This window comes from Protopterus annectens, chromosome 1.part0 (genome assembly GCF_019279795.1).
Source record: "Protopterus annectens isolate FY-2018-M chromosome 1.part0, PAN1.0, whole genome shotgun sequence".
Classification (NCBI taxonomy): Eukaryota; Metazoa; Chordata; order Ceratodontiformes; family Protopteridae; genus Protopterus; species Protopterus annectens.
Window position 1 is genome coordinate 911,702,607 of NC_056725.1, and position 20,080 is coordinate 911,722,686.

Here is a 20,080-nt window from a genome sequence, read left to right on the forward strand (position 1 = left end):
AGGAGGTCTGTCAGCATTAAGCAGCAGTATCCACCTCTGCTCAGCCTTCTCAGTTCTATTTCTAGCATCACCTCCCCTCATACTTATCTTAACAATCTCCAAAACTAGAAACTTAAACATATGACTAACACCTTCCTTTTTAACATGCATTGCTAAGGCATTACTCTCTTTACAATTTCTTATCTCTCTGAGATGTTCTAGGACCCTTTCCTTAAATAAGCAATTAGTTTTGCCTATATAAAAGAGTAACATTCTGTGCAATAACAAAAATAAACAACATTCTTCATTGTACAATCAACATAGATGTTACAACTAATGTGAAAACCTAACGTGGGGTGTACAAAGAATGCACCTCTGTGAATGTAGGTACAGGCTGTGCACCTCCTACAACTAAATGTCCCTAGTCTATCGGATGTAGTAGTTCCCTGGGTGTCACTAGTCTTATAACATAGGTGTCTTTTCAAAGATTTGTTATTTCGAAATGAAAATTGAGGTGTATTACTTATCAATCCATCTAATTCACTTATGGTGGATAAAATATCCCAAATATTCTTGATGATGTCACAAACCACTTGTGTATTGCTGGAGAAAGCAAGAGGCATTCTAACTGTCATCCCTCATATGTGGCTCAGGGGGAACTAGTGTTCCGCCATTATCTGGTCGAGACTGAATGTCTCACTTAATGGAGTAAGGTGCACACCCATCTTGCCTATGTTTCCATGCTTCTCTGATCTCAAAATCAATGTCATGCTCTTTATAACCTCTATCTATAAATTCTTGTTTCAACATGCCCAAAGCAGCTCTCAATTGTTCATCATGGTTATATAGACACATAATGCGGTAAATCTGCCCTTTTAGTACATTCCGCTTGGTGTGTTTCGGATGCATGCTCTTGTTGTGTAGGAGATTGTTCTTCCTTATTGGTTTCCTATATAACGTTGTAGAAACTGAACAAATGTCATCTCTAGCCACTCTTACATCTAAGAACTCAATATTAGTCAGATAATAATTATGTGTAAACCTAAGAAAGGTATTCAAAGTATTTATATACCTCAAGAACTCATGCAAACGTTCCTCGGTGTCATTCCACAACAAAAAATGTCATCAACAAAATGTTTATACCAAACTATCGAGGTACATAAAACATTGTTAGAGAGAATATACTCTGTCTCCCATTGAACTAGTGATAGATTGGCATAACTATTGGCACAGGCTGTGCCCATTGCCACACCAGTCTTCTGTAAGTAATGAGTATATTCTCTCTAACAATGTTTTTTGTACCTCGATAGTTTGGTATAAACGTTTTGCTGATGACATTCTTTTGTTGTGGAATGACACCAAGGAACGTTTGCATGAGTTCTTGAGGTATATAAATACTTTGAATACCTTTCTTAGGTTTACACATAATTATTCTCTGACTAATATTGAATTCTTAGATATAAGAGTGGCTAGAGATGACATCTGTTTGGTTTCAACAACGTTATATAGGAAACCAATAAGGAAGAACAATCTCCTACACAACAAGAGCATGCATCCGAAACACACCAAGCGGAATATGAGGGATGACATAGTTAGAATGCCTCTTATTTTCTCCAGCAATACTCAAGTGGTTTGTGACATCATCAAGAATAATTTGGATATTTTATCCACCATAAGCGAATTAGACGGATTGATAGGTAATACACCTCAATTTTCCTTTCGAAATAACAAATCTTTGAAACGACACCTATGTTATAAGACTAGTGACACCCAGGGAACTACTACATCTGATAGACTAGGGACATATAGTTGCAGGAGGTGCACAGACTGTACCTATATTCACAGAGGCGCAGTTTTTGTACACCCCACGTTAGGTTTTCACATTAGTTGTAACATCTACGCTAACTGTACAACGAAGAATGTTGTTTATTTTTGTTATTGCACAGAATGTTACTCTTTTTATATGGCAAAACTAATCGCTTAATTAAGGAAAGGGTCCTAGAACATCTCAGAGAGATAAGAAATTGTAAAGAGAGCAATGCCTTAGCCATGCAAGTTAAAAAGGAAGGTGTTAGTCATACGTTTAAGTTTCTAGTTTTGGAGATTGTTAAGATGAGTATGAGGGGAGGTGATGCTAGAAATAGAACAGAGAAGGCTGAGCAGAGGTGGATACTGCTGCTTAATGCTGACAGACCTCCTAGTTTGAATAGCAGGATGTCGCTTAAACCTGCCCTCAAATCAAAGAGTCTGAAACATTGAATTTAAAATATTTTAAATTTTCTTAATATATATAAAAAAATTTTTGCTATTCTTTATAAGTATAATGCATGTGCTTATTCATTTTTGACTGTGTAGGTTGATTATATATGTGTGTGTGTATACATATTTCCTAGATGTATATATGTATATAGATATATTTTTTACAAGCATTTTCACAAATGTGCACTTACCCTTTTAATTTTTTCAAGTGTTAATTAGTATTTCAGTGATTGGACAGTTTGTATTGCATCACAAATATAAAATGGGTATGTTTGATTTTATATATAGTCTGATAAAGCAACTGTTATTGGTTGTGAAAGCGCTTACTTCTCTGTTGCCCATAGCTTAGCCATTTCAAAACTGGCCAATCATGGCAAAGTGTGGGAATTCAGCCCTACATAAACCCAACAGATGGGAATACATCTCATAACTGGTTGTAGCTTCCCCGTGCAGGCATGTCAAAAAGGGAATATGGAGTGCGCTTTCGGGTGCAGCGCTGGGGCATCCAGGAGTCCAGAGTCACGGCAGGACTCCTTGTCAAAGATTATGAGCAGAGACTGCTGCAGGGCCAGTACCAGGGATCCTAATATAAGGCAGAAGCCTGGAACCATCTCGCCTGTGACCTCACCAATGCCACTGGCATACCCCGAACTGATGAGCAGGTCAGGCATCAGTATGCCAACCTGAAGCAGCGTAAGGGGGATCTCTTGGATCAGTGGATCCAAGAGGCTAGGATGGCAGGGGTTGCCCCAGCTGTGTGTAAGTATCATTCCACTACCTGTTTAATAATTGCCAGCTCATGTATATTATGGATAGGTATGACTAAATATTCCTCCTATGTCCTTCACAGTGGCAAGTGAGCGGGCCACGAACCAGGAGGCCCATGGATGTCGCCTGCAGAGGTTGTGACGCAAAGCAGGTTAGTAATACTCTTGCATGTACTTTCATAGGAAATAAATCTAAAAGCATTAGTAAGTTAATTGCCAGTGTAAAACCTGTATTGTTTAAGGCAAGTACTGCATATACTGGAGAATATGGCAGGAAGAGTTTCATATAGTTTGTATGTAAATAAAAGCATAATAGCCTGACAATAAAGGTCTAACTGCTGGACTGCATGTCTATACTCTGGTATCATATGGTAATGTAGATTTGCAATCACATAATAGTACTGTTGTATTAAGCACTGTTACCCACAATGTGCAACATAAATAGAATGTGTAGGAATGTCTGTATATGACTGGTGTAATCCACAGAGGTCATTTAGTACAAGTGAGAGAAACATAGACAGAAAAAAAGTGTAAAGACAAACAACAAAATCCGAATAGCACATGCAACTGAGACGTGAACTGTTTTATTTTTAGCACACACAGCCATGGTTTAATCCTGGGAGTGGTAGTAGTCTGCATACAGAATCATACTCCACAACTGCACATATATGTCCAGAATGTCAAGTAAATTGGCCCATATCTGCTGCCTGTCACTCTGTCCCCCTGGGAAATCAGTGGGATGATCCCAGATGTATAGGCAGCAAACACGAAATACAATTGATTGTCACACATCTATAAGAACAAACCTGTCACTCTAGCAACTCCCCAAACTGTTATGAGAGTAATAAGCCAAGTATGTCCTATCTACACTCCCATGTTGTCAAGCTGTGACCAGAGTATGTACAGTAACAGAGTGAGATGTATGTGCATAATACTAATGTGAAATCTAGTACTTTGTGTGGCAACATTCAGGTAGTGCTAACAAACATTGCTCCCACAGGTACGTCGGATATGAACACTGTTCCGAGAAATAAAAGCTTGATACCCTGTACTGGTACTGTTTACTCTGGTATTGTATGGAATTGTGAGTGTTGCAGTTGCTCTGAATAATAAGGTATCACTGATCACTGTCACCCACACTGTGCTACATAATATAACTGTGTAGGAAATCCTGTATAAGAGTGTTGTAAGTCACTAAAGGTTGAAGAGGGCAATAGTCTACATATGTCATGGTTCACCTGCATGTGGTCAAGACATGGCCAGAGTCTGTGCAAAAAGAGATGGACAGGTATGTGCAAAACATCAACCTGGAATCTGGGAGTATGTGTAGAAACAGTTAGTGTTAACAAACAATTCCTCCACAGGTATACCAGGTAAGAAGTGTATACTGCAGGTAAAACCAGTTCATGTATAAAGATGTCGACAGCCATATCACTGTCCAAACTAAGGCAATAGGATAGTGTATTAATACTTGTAAGGTACAGATAACAGCACCGATTAGGAAAGTAATGCAAAGTACAGGAATATACTAGTTGGTAATTGACATCTTTCTCTTCCCCCCACCATATCTCCAACAATACACTAAATACCCACCTCAAATGGTACGTGATGACTCCGCTGTTATGTTGGGACATATGTCCTATTGGTTGATAATTATTTAAATCTGTTTCTATGCATGTGCTATGTTGAAATACTCCAACATTGGTGGCATGGTGCCATCAATGTACCTGCATGCTGTTGTTATTACCACTGTGGTCCCATATATGCATGTGTTCTATTTGCTATGCAACTGTTCCATATCTGGTGTCTGGGTTAATGGGAATATCTATGCATGCTGTTATACCTAACCCTGGAATGTGTTGACTATTGCTAACCCACATATGCTGATACACCATAGACACCATAGCACATATGGGAATGCGGGTCCTAGCGGACCCACCTGTCCCACCTCAGCTGGCCATGACACTGGGCACCAGCACATCTGGGGCCCAAACCAGGACCTCCTTGTCCATTGGTCCTGCACCACCTTTGGGTGGGACTGCCTCAGGGGATGGGGGTCACTCCCCCGGGAGCTGGTGTGGACAACAAGCGGTCACCCATCACCAGGTCTGGGTTGTGGTGTGTAGAGAGCTCAATCAGCAGTTTGCAGATCTTCTATGCCAGCTAAAGGGTCGCATGTCATGACTGGAGGATTGGCCTGGATCTCCAACTCAGCCCCCAGCACAGCCACCTTCAGGCTGTAAAGGTGCAGTGCTGACTGCCCATGGGTGGGGCTATCAGTCCCACTGTTTCCAATAGGGGGCTTCTGATTTCCCAGCACCCCTCCCATTCAAGGTGTTTACCCCCCACATGTGTCAAATACCACCCCTGTATGTATCTTGTTTGTCTTGTCTATTAACCTTCCCAACCTACCTCCCCAGATATACCTACTATCCCTCCCCAACAACCCACTCTCACCTGAAAAAAAAAGGGAAATCTGATCCCAAAAAAAATTACTTGCCTCATACATAGCTGTCCATTTCATACATGTGTCCACTGGACACATGTAATCTGGTCTAATTGGCATCACAACATATTATTGTTGTCCTCACCCCTCTCTCAGGGGTTTGAGTGTCCAAATCTACCTCCAAATTCAGTGTATATGCACAGCTGTTGCATTAAGAAATGGGCAGCTATGGACCTTCCCCATACCCTCCTGCACATTCCTAGCTATCTTCCCCACTGTCTTTCCTTCTTTGTGCCCCTTTTTCACCACTTTCCTATCATCCCTTTTTTCTTTTCTTTTAAGAAATTAGCATGGGGTAAGCGGGAGTAAGCACTTTTAAGCAACAGTAAGTGGGTTTAAGCTTGATTGCGTGTGGGTATGCAATGCCTACACAGGTTAAGCAATTTAGAAGCTGAGTATAAGAAACTGTAACCAGAAGTTAGCAATGCTTATCTCCGTGCCAACCCGCGCAAACCCACTTACAACTGCTTAAAAGTGCCTTAATCACTTTGTATCCAACAGCCCTTGTTCTGCCCAGCAAAAAAATAAACAGCCTTTGCAACGCTCAAACCCAGGACCCTGCACACCATAGCCAAAGCGATTTACCATTAAGCCAAGTCACCTACACATAACCCTGATATTTTCACAAACATATCATCCAGCCCAGTCATTCAACAGTACTGGAAATGCATTTCAACATGTAGATGTACGTGTGTGTGTATATATATTAATATCTAAATAGATATAACATAATCTATATATGTAGATATAGATATATAGAAAGAAATATATATATATATATATATATATATATATATATATATATACATAAACATATATACATACATATGCATGCATCTATAGATATATATGTCTACATCTATATGTCTATATATACAGCAATATATATATATATATATGTAAGCATAAATATATATCTATATAGGTATATACAGACATACATCTACAGATATAATAGGGAACATAACAAAAATATATATGTCCACATGCACCGTTAATGTGGTTGAGGGGGCCCAAACAACATACGCCTTGTACGTATAGATATCCCCCCAGAGCCAAACACGTCTGCCCTGCAATACAATACAAATATTGCAGATCCCATAACCAGGACCTGATACAACATGGGCACAATATGTTAACAGTACTCTAACCCACCTGTATGATGTCAGGCTGGTATCAGTAACATATCATGCAGTACAGTCTGGCTCCTATAGGGAATGTACAATGTGGAAGCAATCAACATTCCTAGGATACATATACACAGACACATATATGCAGATACATATACGCAGATACATATATATATATATATATATATATATATATATATATATATATATATATATATATATATATCTATAGGCTCACTACATATGCTTGAAAACCCATAATCCTAATCCAACAATACCTACAGACCATAAACACAAAAGTACACAACACTGAAGCCCACAATATCAATTAACTAATCCCCTGCTCCATACGCATGTAGAAGAGTATCAATATTCATTATATAAGAGGGTGTTACCTGTGTAGTTCCGTACAAAGGCTATTGTTGCAGACATGGCTGATGAACATTTTGATGCACCCGGTAGCATGGGTGAGCTTTACCAAAGGCTAAAATCACAAAAGTGTAAGGAGGTCCTCATTATCGACAGTTACATAAACCATCTAGATAGGAAAATGGACATTCAGCGGTATTGGTGCTGAAAGTGGAAGTGGAGCAACAGCTGCACAGGCAGAACTGTGACAGAATCCCTGTCTGAAGGTGAGAGGCTGCTAAAGGTGATGCCGCACAACCATGTGGGGGATCTACTAGAAGTTGAGAGGTACAACTTGTATGGTACACTACAGGAAAAGGCTGCCATGTCCAGGGACACCCAGTGCTTGTTAGTGGACAATGCTATGGCATCTACATCTTTAAGTTGTGTACCCTGCCTACCAAATAGGAAGGCTATGTTACAGCAGATTAGGCATGTATGGTGTAGGACCACAACTGCAACCCATATACCAAATCTAACTCTGGAGACCTTAGATTTCAGTAAGTGTCCATTGCAATCGGGAGAATTTCTTGTGAAACGGGCTGCAGATCCAGCATCTGGGACACATGTAGTTGTGCTCAGTACACTAAACAATTTGCTTGACCTGAGTGTGGCAACCATCTGGTTGATGGATGGCACAAATTTCTGTAAGGGTGCTGTATGCCCTCAATTGTTCAGCATACACGGCATTGTAAAATGCTGTGGTTACAGTTAATTGGTCCCTTTAATATATTGTCTAATGTCAAAGAAATCCCTATGTGCATATAATATGCTATGGCACAATGTTCTTTATCTGTTTGCCTCCCACAACTTTACTTTTACTCTGCAGTATATCTTATGTGATTATGAGGTTGCTGCTATTAAGAGTGTCAGGCTTAACTTCAGTGATGTTATGGCTAATGGTTGTCTATTCCATTTTGGCCAGAATACCAGGTGCAAGGTTTAGCAGTTGGGATTGGGCTCATTGTATAACAAATGTCATATGTTTCAATTACCTGTCAAATCACTTGTAGGACAGGCTTCTTGCATGAGGAAGAGGTGATTACTACATTTAACACACTAAAGGAGTATTTCCCTGAGGGGGGTAGGGACGTTATCAAATACTTCTCTGACTGGTATGTGTTGGCCCATGTCCATAAGTTCACTACACGATCAACAACAATGACACGGTTTCCACTGCTATTCCCTTTAACATTTTAGAATACCGCAGAGATGAACAGATTATTCTTGCTACGAACCCAAAACTGTGTCGAGGTGTGGCATCGCCGTCTGAAATGTCTGATAGGTAACAGGGCTACTGACCTATCAGTCTTAATGACGTGCTTAACCAGGGAACAGACCCATGTGGATAGGTTACATGAGCGGCTTGCTGCAAGATGTCTGCCCTCACCAAAATGTAGAAGGGTACTTGATAGGCAACACAAGTTTCAAAATGTGCTGGATAACAGGGATGAGTATACCTCTGTTTGGTTTGTGAGATGTATTGTCGACTGCTGAAAATGTGATATCACGTGTGCTAGTGTACCTTTATGTGTGCATTTATGTGTTCATTGTCATAGCGATGTTTTACATGTCTGAGGTGCTTTGTTGGGACTATTTCATTGATGTCTTGGAAAACTGGAAACAGTGCAGCATATTGGTGTGTAGGGTTTGGAATGAAATATAACATTGTCAAATACTTTGATTTGTTTACAGCTACATGATCAGGTGTATAAGCAAAGCATTAGTGTTGTGGTGTTTGTTTTGGAAATGTCACCGCACATCACAGCTGTTGAATGCATTTTTTTGATATTAAGGGCTTACGATATTGTGGGCTTCAGTATTGTGTTCTTTTGTGTTTATGGTCTGTAGGTATTGTGGACTCGGTATTCTGGTCATCGGGATTATAGGTTTTCGAGCATATTTAGTGAACCCATATATATGTATATATAGATATATACGTAACTACACATACACACACAGATATGCACAGGAACATACATATGTAGAAGGTGCACACAATACGGAATATCCACTATGCCTACAGTTGCCACCTTATCAATTGGACACTGTATGAGATACCCATACAAATGACAATTGGTGCCTGCAACATATACCCACAGAGAGGTCAAAGGATATAACACTACACACAGGTTTGCATACATGGGAAAGCTTTATTTGGGTACTATTACAGTCGTATATGCCATGTCATATAGCTGTTTAGACACTGACATACATATAAACAAAGTAATGCAACTGTGAAACAGTTATATTAATACAGTAGTCTGGAAAGGTTTACATATGTTGCTGTCCAGGCCGAGGCCTTCAAGTAGTACAATAGTAAAGACAGACTTGGCCACAGGCTACTAATCAATCATAGGTTCATAGATTCATAGATAGGTACTAGGCTATCAACCCGAGGGCCTACGTAAGCCTAGCCAACAAGGTTCCCTGGCTTACGCCACCCAAGAAAGTTATTTTCCTGTGCCACTGTTGAGCAGAACCACAGAAGTGATCCGCAGGGTGAATTTCCTATTACCCATCCAATCATCAAGATTTTTCTTGAAGAGTGCTAATGAGGAGCTCTGATTGACATAGATAGTGTTCCAGAGTATGGGAAGTCCCTGGGACAGGAATCCATCCTTCCAGCATGTTCTGTTTATTGTGGTGACAAGGTTTAGGTCCCTGGAGCATGTAGCTCAGAGGGATTGGGATTTCTTTAAGTGGAGCATGTCCAACAGCTCTGGGTTTGACATAGCTTTGTATGTTAGGCAGAGATCACCTCTGAGTAGGTGATATGCGACGGAGTAAAGCTGGAGTTTTTTGAGACGGTCTGCATAAGGCATCTGTTTGAGGCCAGTAATCCTCTTTGTGAGGTATTTTTGCAGCCTTTCCAGTTGTTGTAGATGTCTTGTGAGGTACATACCAAAAGGGGCATTGTACTCTATAATGGGTCTAATGAGGGATGAGTAGAGGGGAACAATGACCTCTTTTTTTCTGGATGAGAAACCTTTTGTGATTAGGTGTGCCACATAGAAGGATTTCCTGACCACTGTAGCAATGTGATTATCAAAGGAGAGACTACTGTCCACCTGTGTCCCAAGGTCTCTTATCACACGTTCAGTGTTAAGTAGACTACCGCCTTTGTGGTAGTTCATGGGTACAGAGTTTTTACCAAAGGGGATGACAATGCATTTTTTGGCATTAAGCTTGAGACTATGGCTTTGACACCAGGCATCTGTCTCAGTGAGGCCCTTTTGTAGGATGTCCACATCATTAGAAGTTTTGATTATGGCTCCTAGTTTGCATTCATCTGCGAATTTAGTTAGCCAAAGACTTTCTATGTTAGCCTGTACTTCAGAGAAGTAGATACCAAACAGGAGAGGACCCAGGACTGAACCCTGTGGTACTCCACTTGTCACTGGTCTGAAGTCTGATTTGGAGTCTGCTACTTTCACAGTGTTGGTTCTGTCAGTAAGCCAGTTGGCAACCCATCTTGTGACATAGGGATTTATACCTAGTTTAGTGAGTTTATCTATAATTCCAGAATGGGGGATGGTGTTGAATGCCTTGGCGAGATCTAGGTAGGCTGTGTGAACCACCTTACCCTCATCTATGTCTTTGGTGACTACTTCAAAGAAGTCTATCAGGTTTAGGAGACATGATCTACCCTTTTACAAACCCAAACTGTGTGGGTTCCAGAGTTTGGAGATCTCCAATGTCTTTGTTTATGAGTTCCATGATGATACGTTCCATTGCCTTGCAGACCAGGCTCGTCAGGCTAATGGGGCAGTAGTTCCTGGGGTCTGTTGTGGACCCCTTTGTGGAGTGGGATAACTGTCACAGTGCGCCATTCAATGGGCACAAAGCCTGAGGTGAGGCTATGATTGAACATGGTACTTAGGTGGGGTGCCAGTTCATTCTGTAGTTCATGTAGAAGGCAGCCTGGGATGTTGTCAGGTCCCATGGATGCTGTGCTCTTGGCTTTGGAGAGTGAGGTTTTTACCTGTGTAGCCATGATTACAGGAACTTTGCATTCTTCCGGTATAAAGTTGAGCCCTTTAGGGGGTGAGAGGGGGGTAAAGTTAGCCCTGAACCTATGTTGGCAATATCAGTTGGTTCTGTATATTTAGTGTCATTGTGCTGTAACTCAGAGCAGATCTGAGTGTTGCCATTGAGATTCTTGATATAGCTATAGAATGCTTTTTGGTTGTCTTTAGAATCAGTGGCAATTTTGTTTTCATAGCTAGCTTTGGAGGATTTTATGAGGGAAATCAGCTTCTTACTGAGGCTGACCAGGGAGTTCCTCCAGTCATGGGATTTTACTCTTTTTTGCAACAGTTTCTTTCTTCTCTTGTAGAGTTTGTTTATGGCAGAAGACCACCAGATTGGCTTACTTTTTTTGGAGGATAGCATCTTGGTTCTGTTAGGGATAGCACAATCCATGCACTCGTGTAAGTGCTTATAAAGTGCATTTGTACAGGATACAGCAGTCGTACCTCTATTGTCCATCTGCATGGGTGTCGTGAAGTTTGCAACTTCTGTCTTAAGAAGCGTGAAGTTGGCTTTGGAGAAATTTTTTACGGTTGTTTTCCTAATGGGGGGTGGGAGCGGGATGTGGATGTCTGGGGTGATTAGCTTCTGGTCGGAGCTGACCTCTGGTGTGGAACACCGGTCACCCATGCTGGTGATGATCAGGTCTAGGATATTGCTGCCCCTGGTGGGGATGTGGATAAGTTGATCCAAGGCATTGGAATTGATGATTTCCAGAAAACATTGAGCAAAAGAGTTGGTACATGAGTAGTTTTCCCAGTTAATGGTAGGGTAGTTGAAATCACCCATTATTAGAGTGTTGGGTTGTACCTTAATATTTTCCAGTGTATCAAGAAAAGAGGAGTGGGAATCCTGGGGCTTGGTGGGAGGTCTGTATCAAGCTACAATCTGGATTGCAGTTTTGCCCAGAGTTAGTTGAACTTGGATAATCTCGGATGCATTATGTTGAGCACCTAGCTTGGAGGTGTGGATATCCTTAATGAATATGGACACGCCTCCACCTTCAGTGTTTTGGTCCGGGTTTGGTGGCCGAAAGGTGTGGTATGAATTATAGCCTGGTAATGCAGGGGCACTCTTTGGAGCTTTGAACCAGGTCTCTATCACTGCACAGATGTCAATGTTCTCCATTTTAAGGAGTGCCTCGAGTGAGTGCATTTTGAGGTTTAGACTTCTAGAATTGAGTAGCATTACCCTCAGATTTTGCTTGCTTGTACCTGTTACGGTGGCGAATTTGTCATTTGAACCTTGCCTATAATAGGCACTGTAGGGGTGGCAAGAGCCTTTGCCAGTGTCTGGAATCCCAAGGGTGACAGGTGCAGGCCATCTCTGGCAAAGCAGCGTGGTCTGTTGATCATGTCATCCCAGGCAGACAGATACTGGATTCCCTTAGAATGACATCAGAAGCTTAGCCAATTTTTAAAGTCAGTCATTTTGTCCTCGTACTGTGGTATCATTCTGGGTGATGGCAGGATGCTACTCAGGGCTAGGGTCATACCTGCCTGGGCTACAAAACTGGAGAGCTCCTCCATGTCTCTTTTCATGTAGTCCAGGGAGGTACGTCTCAGGTCATTCACACCAACATGGACAATGACAGAGTCATATTTGTACTTGTTGTGGAGTGACCTGAGTGCGTGCATTATGCGGCGGATCCTGGCACCTGACAGGCAGGTGACAGTAACTTTTTCCTTGTTTAGCCTGGTGAGTGAAACATCAGTGTGCCTGACTATAGAGTCACCTATGACTAGAGTGTTAGGTACATTATGCCTTATGGGCTGTAGTTGAGAGGTACATTGAGTATGTGGGCTATGTGTCATTTGGGTTGTGTTGGGGGCTGGAGGTTGCTTGCATTTCTGCTTTGGAGGTCTCTGTTTGTTTGGGAAGATTTGTACTGAGAGCCACTGCGAATGTAGGTGTGTGTTTTGTGCTTGTGTGTGTGTGTTTTGGTGGTGTAAGTTTTGAGGAACTGTGTGATGAGTGTGGTGCGGTGCAAGTGTTTACCTTCTCCTCTTGACTATCCAGGCCAGTCTTTGGTGAAGAGAGATTTGCTTCCAGTTTGGCTATATAACTGCAACTCTCACAGGTCCTAGTGTTGGGTGATAGGAGGAGAGGGTTGTCTGTGTACATGAGGCAATTGCTGCATTGTCCCAAGATGCCCAGATTCATCAGGTAGACAGGAGAAAACACCAGGAGCTGACCTTTAGACATGCCTGAATAGGTGTTTATTTATTAAGTACTAAAAACTGTTTTCCTCTAGACAAGTGAGGAAAGTTGAGTGCTGTAGTAATTTGTAACTTATTTAGTGCTTACATTGAGTTCTGAACAAATGCTGAGCTCAAAGAAACAGATTTGAGTGCTAAAACTAAAAAAGCTGGCTAGTTGCAAGGGAAATTTTGAAGAACACACTTTATGGCGCCAGGAATAGTTTAATCCCAGTTAAGTGTGGGGGGGGCTTAGGAGCTCACAAACAGTCCTGGACACAGTAAATCCATATCTGAACTAGACCTGCCACAGGAAAGGGGGGAAGCAAGCTTAGAATTTGTTTTTTCCAGTAAAAGTGGAAACGGAGAAAGCTGGAATAGAAGTTAATTCAACGTTAAGAATCTGAGTGAGTTGGCCTTCACAAATGTTCTCTATTAGATTGAGTGAACTAATGACACTAGACTGGGAGGAGTGTCACAGATCAAATATACAGTATGGGTGGGCAACTGCAAAGCCACCAAGTATAAGAATACACAACACTAGGGAGGGTAGGTGGGAAAATTGTTTACAGTTCCTAGCTGTAGCCACTAAATGAAAGTTTTAAACAGATCAAGGAGCAGACTCTAGAGAATGCTTTTAACTGTAAACAGGCAATTATCAAAAATGCACAGAAAAGCTTGGATAGAGCACTCACAAACAGAAAATTCAACTCTCAGTTTGAAAAAGCAGTTTACAGTTAAGTAATTCAGTAAACATGCAATTAGCAATGAAAAATAGTTTAAACAGTATAAAACAGTACATAAATGCAGTGAAACAATAAAAAAGCTTTATAACAGTGCAAAATGTAGCAGATCAACTATATAGCACAATTATAAGCATTTCAGAAGTGCAGTTCAGTGAAATAAGTGTAAGAAATAACGTATCCTCCTCTTGGAATCTTAAGGAATTTCCACTTATGCAATGCAATCCAGAGCCTGAGCAATAATTCATGGATAGTGTATCTAATGAGAGATTTTAGTATATCTATCAATAGTTCATGGTTCTCCATATCAAATGCTTTGGAGAGGTCAATAAACAGGGCAGAAGATAGGAGATTGTTATTTTGATTTTTATTTATACAGTCTGAAAAGGATAAGAGAGCTGTGGTAGTGCTATGATATAGTCTAAAGCCATGTTGGCAGTCTACTAGAGGTGATTTTGGAGGAGATGCTTCAGAAGCTGACGATGAATACATCTCTCCATAGTTTTTACTATAGGTGAAAGTAGGGCTATAGGGCAGAAGTTTAAGAGCTCATTTGAGTTTCCTCCCTTGTGGAGTGGTATAATATGTGAGACTTTCCAGATATTTCGGATGGAAGATTCTGTAATGGTTCTTTTAATTAAGATGGATGTGGGGAAGGCAAGTACTCCAGCTGCTAATTTCAGATATTCAGCGGGAATGAGGTCAGCTGATGGGGTGCAAGGTTTAAGTTTCAGAAGTAGGGTATGTATGAGAGATGTTGGAATGGGCTGTAGTTGTAATAGGGGTAGTATATTAGTAGGCACAGGGGGGTTAGAGGTATACACTGATGGTAAGGAACTGGCTAGAGATTGAGCAGTTTCTGAGAAAAAATTGTTAAATGTGTCAGCAATTAAGATGGAAGAATGTTGAGTCAAAGTAGAGGGGGTAGGTGTTTTAGAGTAACCAGGATGAAGTAATGTATTTATTCCTGACCAGAATTTTTGTGGGTTTTGATGTTGGGTTTGTTGAAATTGTAGGTAATAGTTTTTTTGTCAAGGAATATAGATTTCTTAGTGGTGTTTCTAAGCTGTCTAAAGTTTAGGTGATCAGTTGGATTCTTTGTATGCCTCCATTTGGTCCAGTTTTTATTTCTACGTCACATTTTTTGCCTTGTCTCTTTAATGAGCCAGGGAGCTGGTTTGCTCCTAATTCTGATTATACGAGTAGGGGCATGGTGCTCAAGGATTAGTAAGAATTTGTTATTAAAGTATGAGACAGCTTCATCAAGTGGTAAATATTTTAGGGGGGTCCAGTTGCAAGCCCTAAGTTCTGCTTGGAAGTTGACTGGGTTTAGATTTTTTGTGTTACGGGTGGTTCTGAAGTTTACTTGACTGGGAATAGAGGTTTTTAGTTTAGTTATAAAGGTGAGATAGTGGTCACTGATATCAACGGGGAGTATGCCTGTTTTATATAAGTGGGGGTTACTGTTAACTAGTATCCAGTCTAAAGTGATTTGCTTGTTGCTGGGTTTGTGAGTTCTTGTAGGGTCTGTAATGATTTTGATAAAACCATGAAGGTTTATATGGGTAGTAGGATTATCAGAAATGCAACCTTTCCAGTCTATATTAAGATCACCAAGGAGTATGGTTTCTTGTGGGAAATTTAAGGAGAGCCAGCAGAGGATATTTTCCATGGTATTAATGTTGTTACCTAGGAGGATGTAAGAGCAGATAATATAAATGGATTTGTTAGCATTGATTAGAAGCTTGGACATTAAGATCTCAGCATTGCAAGGTGAGGGATGTGCAAAGTCGATGGGGGTAAGTTGCAACTCAGAATTAAACAATATTGTCACTCCACCACCCTTTTTGTTTGGGCGGTCTAATCTTATTATGTTATAGCCTGGAGGGATGATATCATTAACCTTGGTGGTTGGTTTGATCCAGGTTTCAGTTAGACAAACAAAAAAAAACAACAAGCAAACCATCCAGATGAGACTTCATTCCCAGAATAGGTATGTGAAGTATATATGCATGTAACTGACCATAGTACTTGGTCCATAATAATGGGATAGATGATGAGGAATGATTTATATGTGCCTTCAGGTGTTGTTGTTGTAATGATGTTTAGCTGAACAACTGCTAAGGACAATAGAGTCCGTCCCTGTGGTAGTGGGCCATCCCCGTCAACTGTGCAGAGCAGCACTCACTGATAAGATGTAAGCCATCACAGTGTGTGTTGTGTAATGGGAAGTATGTATATCACTGTGGCCAATAGCTGGTGGTGGAAGTAATGCCATTATGATGGACATGTGAGATCCACAGCCCACCCTTTGCAGGATACTCAGGTTAACCTGTATTGTAGCATTCAAGAATACCATAGGTGTGTAATAGGGTTACTTACAATCTGGTCCTACATATAATCCCCAAATGTCAAGCTGTGTCCATATGTGGCACCTGCCTGTGTTTTAGCAAAGCAGAACAGTGCAGCTGTGCAGGAAGGTGTTGTGAGATTGTGGACCTGATGTCTGAATGTACCTCACTTATAGGTATGCATATGTGTACACATATATATATATATATATATATATATATATATATATATATTTTTTTTTTTAATATATATCTATATATATATATATATATATATATATATATATATATATATATATATATATATATATATATAGTTCCCCTTCACAAGATCGAATGGAAGGAAGCTCGAAATTCATAATCTCGAGACCAGAATATCGAACTTCCATTCACTCGAAATTGTGAATGGGAACTTTAGGTTTAAAAAAATAAAAAGTTAACTTACCTTATTGCAGGGGGCCAGGTCCCCCTGTAACCTAGCAATTTAAATATGAATGTTCCGTGACTGCACTATAGCGGAGAAATGGAAAATCATCTGTTTTGCGCTTAGGCGTATAGTGCGGAATGGGAGATTTCCCTTTCCTTCACTATAATGCGATCTTGGAGTAGGTATATTTAAGTAGGGGGGGTGTGGGGGTGCATTTGAAAGGTGTTATTTTTTTTGTCTGTTTCATATGTTCGAGTTTCTCTAAATTCGAGATTCTGGTTTCGGGTTTATGACTTTCGAGCTTAGAGAAATTCGATCATATGAAGGGAAACCATATATACATATATCTATCTATCTATATATATATATATATATATATATATATATATATATATATATATATATATATATACACATGTATGTCCAAAAATATACAGATACCCATGTGTAGACATATAGATGAACACATATATGCAACATCATATAAATATGCACATATATAGATATATACCTATATGCACATGTCTACATTTATATAAGCACACACACAAATATATATGTATGCAAACATGTCACCTATATTACCACCATAGTGCTGCATGCTATGTGACAGAAACAGCACAGATAGCAATACACACGGATATCTACAGCTGTCAGTGTGTGCAACATGGACAGGTATGTCACATGTGAATCCCTTGTTAGAACCACATTGCCCTTGTTTGTGAAGCATGGAATGGGAATATGGGGAAGTATGGCAGTTATAGTTGTGGAGGTGGTCAGGGTTGGTAGATATAGAGGACAGCCTACAGGGGTGGTGTGTGACACGTGGTGGGTAAACACCCAGGATGGTTTGTGTGGTCCATGATGTGGATGTCCTATGGGCCTCAATATGGACACAATGCGAACAAGCCTCCCACCCACTGCTATTCACAATAGCAGTCCACATCCCAAAGGTGCCTGGCCTGGAGGATGAGCAGGAGGAGCATGTGGCCCTGTGAATGTGTACTGGGTGCCTCAAGGTGATGTAGCACATCCCCCATGTGTCTGTGCAGCCCGTTATGGAACAGACCCTGGACCTGACCTTAGGGGACAGGAACATGTCTGTGTGTGCCCCCAAGGAGGGGGGGGACAACATCCCCTGAGTTGGTTCCACCTGACGGTATTGCTGGACCATTATATGTGAAGTCCCCAGGGTGGGTCACACATATGATGTGGCCTGATAACATGGGCAGATGAGATTGGAGAGGTGGTTCTGCTCACCAATAGTACATATACATGCTAGTGTGTCACTCTTATAGAACATATGTCGGTAGTAATTGCCTACACAATCCCAGAGCATGTCCAACAGCATGCATAGATAACTCCGATAACACAGAATGTCAGATGTGCAGCAAACACATAGCAAGCATACCACAGGCATATATGGAACCATTGTGGCCCTGACAATGGCATGCAAGTGAATAGCCTGTAACAGGCCAGCAATGATAGTGTCCACACAGGGAACATGGCTACAAACACATTGCACAAAGCGTGTTACAGTACAATATCTGCCCCACTGGTAGGTATGCTGTTGCCATACCTGTTGAGTTGTGTGTACAGTTTGTTGTCACTGATATGGTGGGGGTGACAATGATGTGTATTAAGAACTGTGGTATCCTTGCTGCATGACTTGCTCACACGTGTGTCCATCTTTATGTCTTTTGGGCACGATGTCCCATGGAAGGCTGCCAGTGTACACAGCAGCTAAAAATGACATTCTGGTGAATGACCTCATACAGCACTACGCAGTCTTATTTGGCTGGGCTACCCATGATCAGCAGGAGCAGACCGCCCTGTGGAATGATCTAGTCCACAGGGTCAATGATGTTGGACTGCATAACTGCAGTTATAAGCAGGTCCGGCATCATTGTTCTGACCTGCTTCACAATGCCTGTTGGCATGCTGCTGCAGTCCAGGGGGATCACCTTACCACAGGGTGGGGAGCCATGCCATCTATCCCCCTTATACGTGTGGAAGAGCTCCTAGCCAGCCTCGTGGCACCTGCCCATCCGCATAGCCACCAACCACCGGACACCTTTGTGGAGGTGGGTGCCACCCACACACCGGCTGAGGAGCATGCAGGTAAAGCCACAGGACACATCAGTAGACCACTGTTGCATATACATCCGTATCAGTACAGGTAGATCATGCATATCTGACATGTCATAGATATATTTTGTTGCTGCATAGTGATAAACAGATGTGCATATGTGGTAGTATTGTGGACATGTACTGTTGATGTATTGTAATGCTGCACCCATCCTGTAGCAATGCCACAGGTGTGGCCACTGACTTTGCATCTCTCACCCTCTTATGTAGGTCCCTCTGGTATACCACCAAGGCAGCAGCCTGTACCTGGTGAGTATGGTTTATATAGATGCTTGCCAGTACACTGGGCATGTAATGGCAATGCTATATTCCATGCACACATCTAACACACCTACCCAGAATGCATGCTGTACATGTGCACATATTGTTGCTGTCAAATGCAAGGCATCACAGTGGTGACCATAATGGGGTACTGGAAGGGTATGTCAAACACCTGCATGATAACTAACATCCTGTCATTGCGGAATGTGTCCACAGGGAGTAACATAATGGTGGGAGACATGGCCTACAGTAGGGATATGTTTGGTACAACACCCATATAAAGTGCAACACCAGTGTATATACCTGTAGGACAATGGCAACTGTTGCATAGATACACTATGACATAAGGCATTACTGTGGTCCACATTATCAGCTGGGACTAGGCTGTAACATGTGGTGTTCAGTGTATGGGACACTGCAAAGTGACACACGTGTAGGCCTTACTTGTCATGCATCTGCAAAAAGGCTGAAGGGGGGGGTTGTCAGCATGGCACACCAGTGCACTGCAGCAGGGATCCTAAGGATGCTAAGAATGGCTGTATCTGCACATAGTCAGGTTCAGGAACTGTGGCAGATGTAACCCTACACCCACAGCAATAGTGATGGCAGTGTGTGAACACCAAGGGATGTGCACATGAGTAGACCTTGCAATCATGCAGATTAGGGGGACATGTAGGGCAGACTGAACATACACTGGCAAATTCAGATGGCCCATGCTAGTATACCTCTGCCAGGAGTAGTGACTGCTGTAGTACACATAACAATAGATGCAACAAACCATCATGATAAGGGTGTGCACACATATGCCCACACGGAGTGTATGCATCGTACTCAGCATCCGCACACCTAACACATTCCGTAGACATTGCAT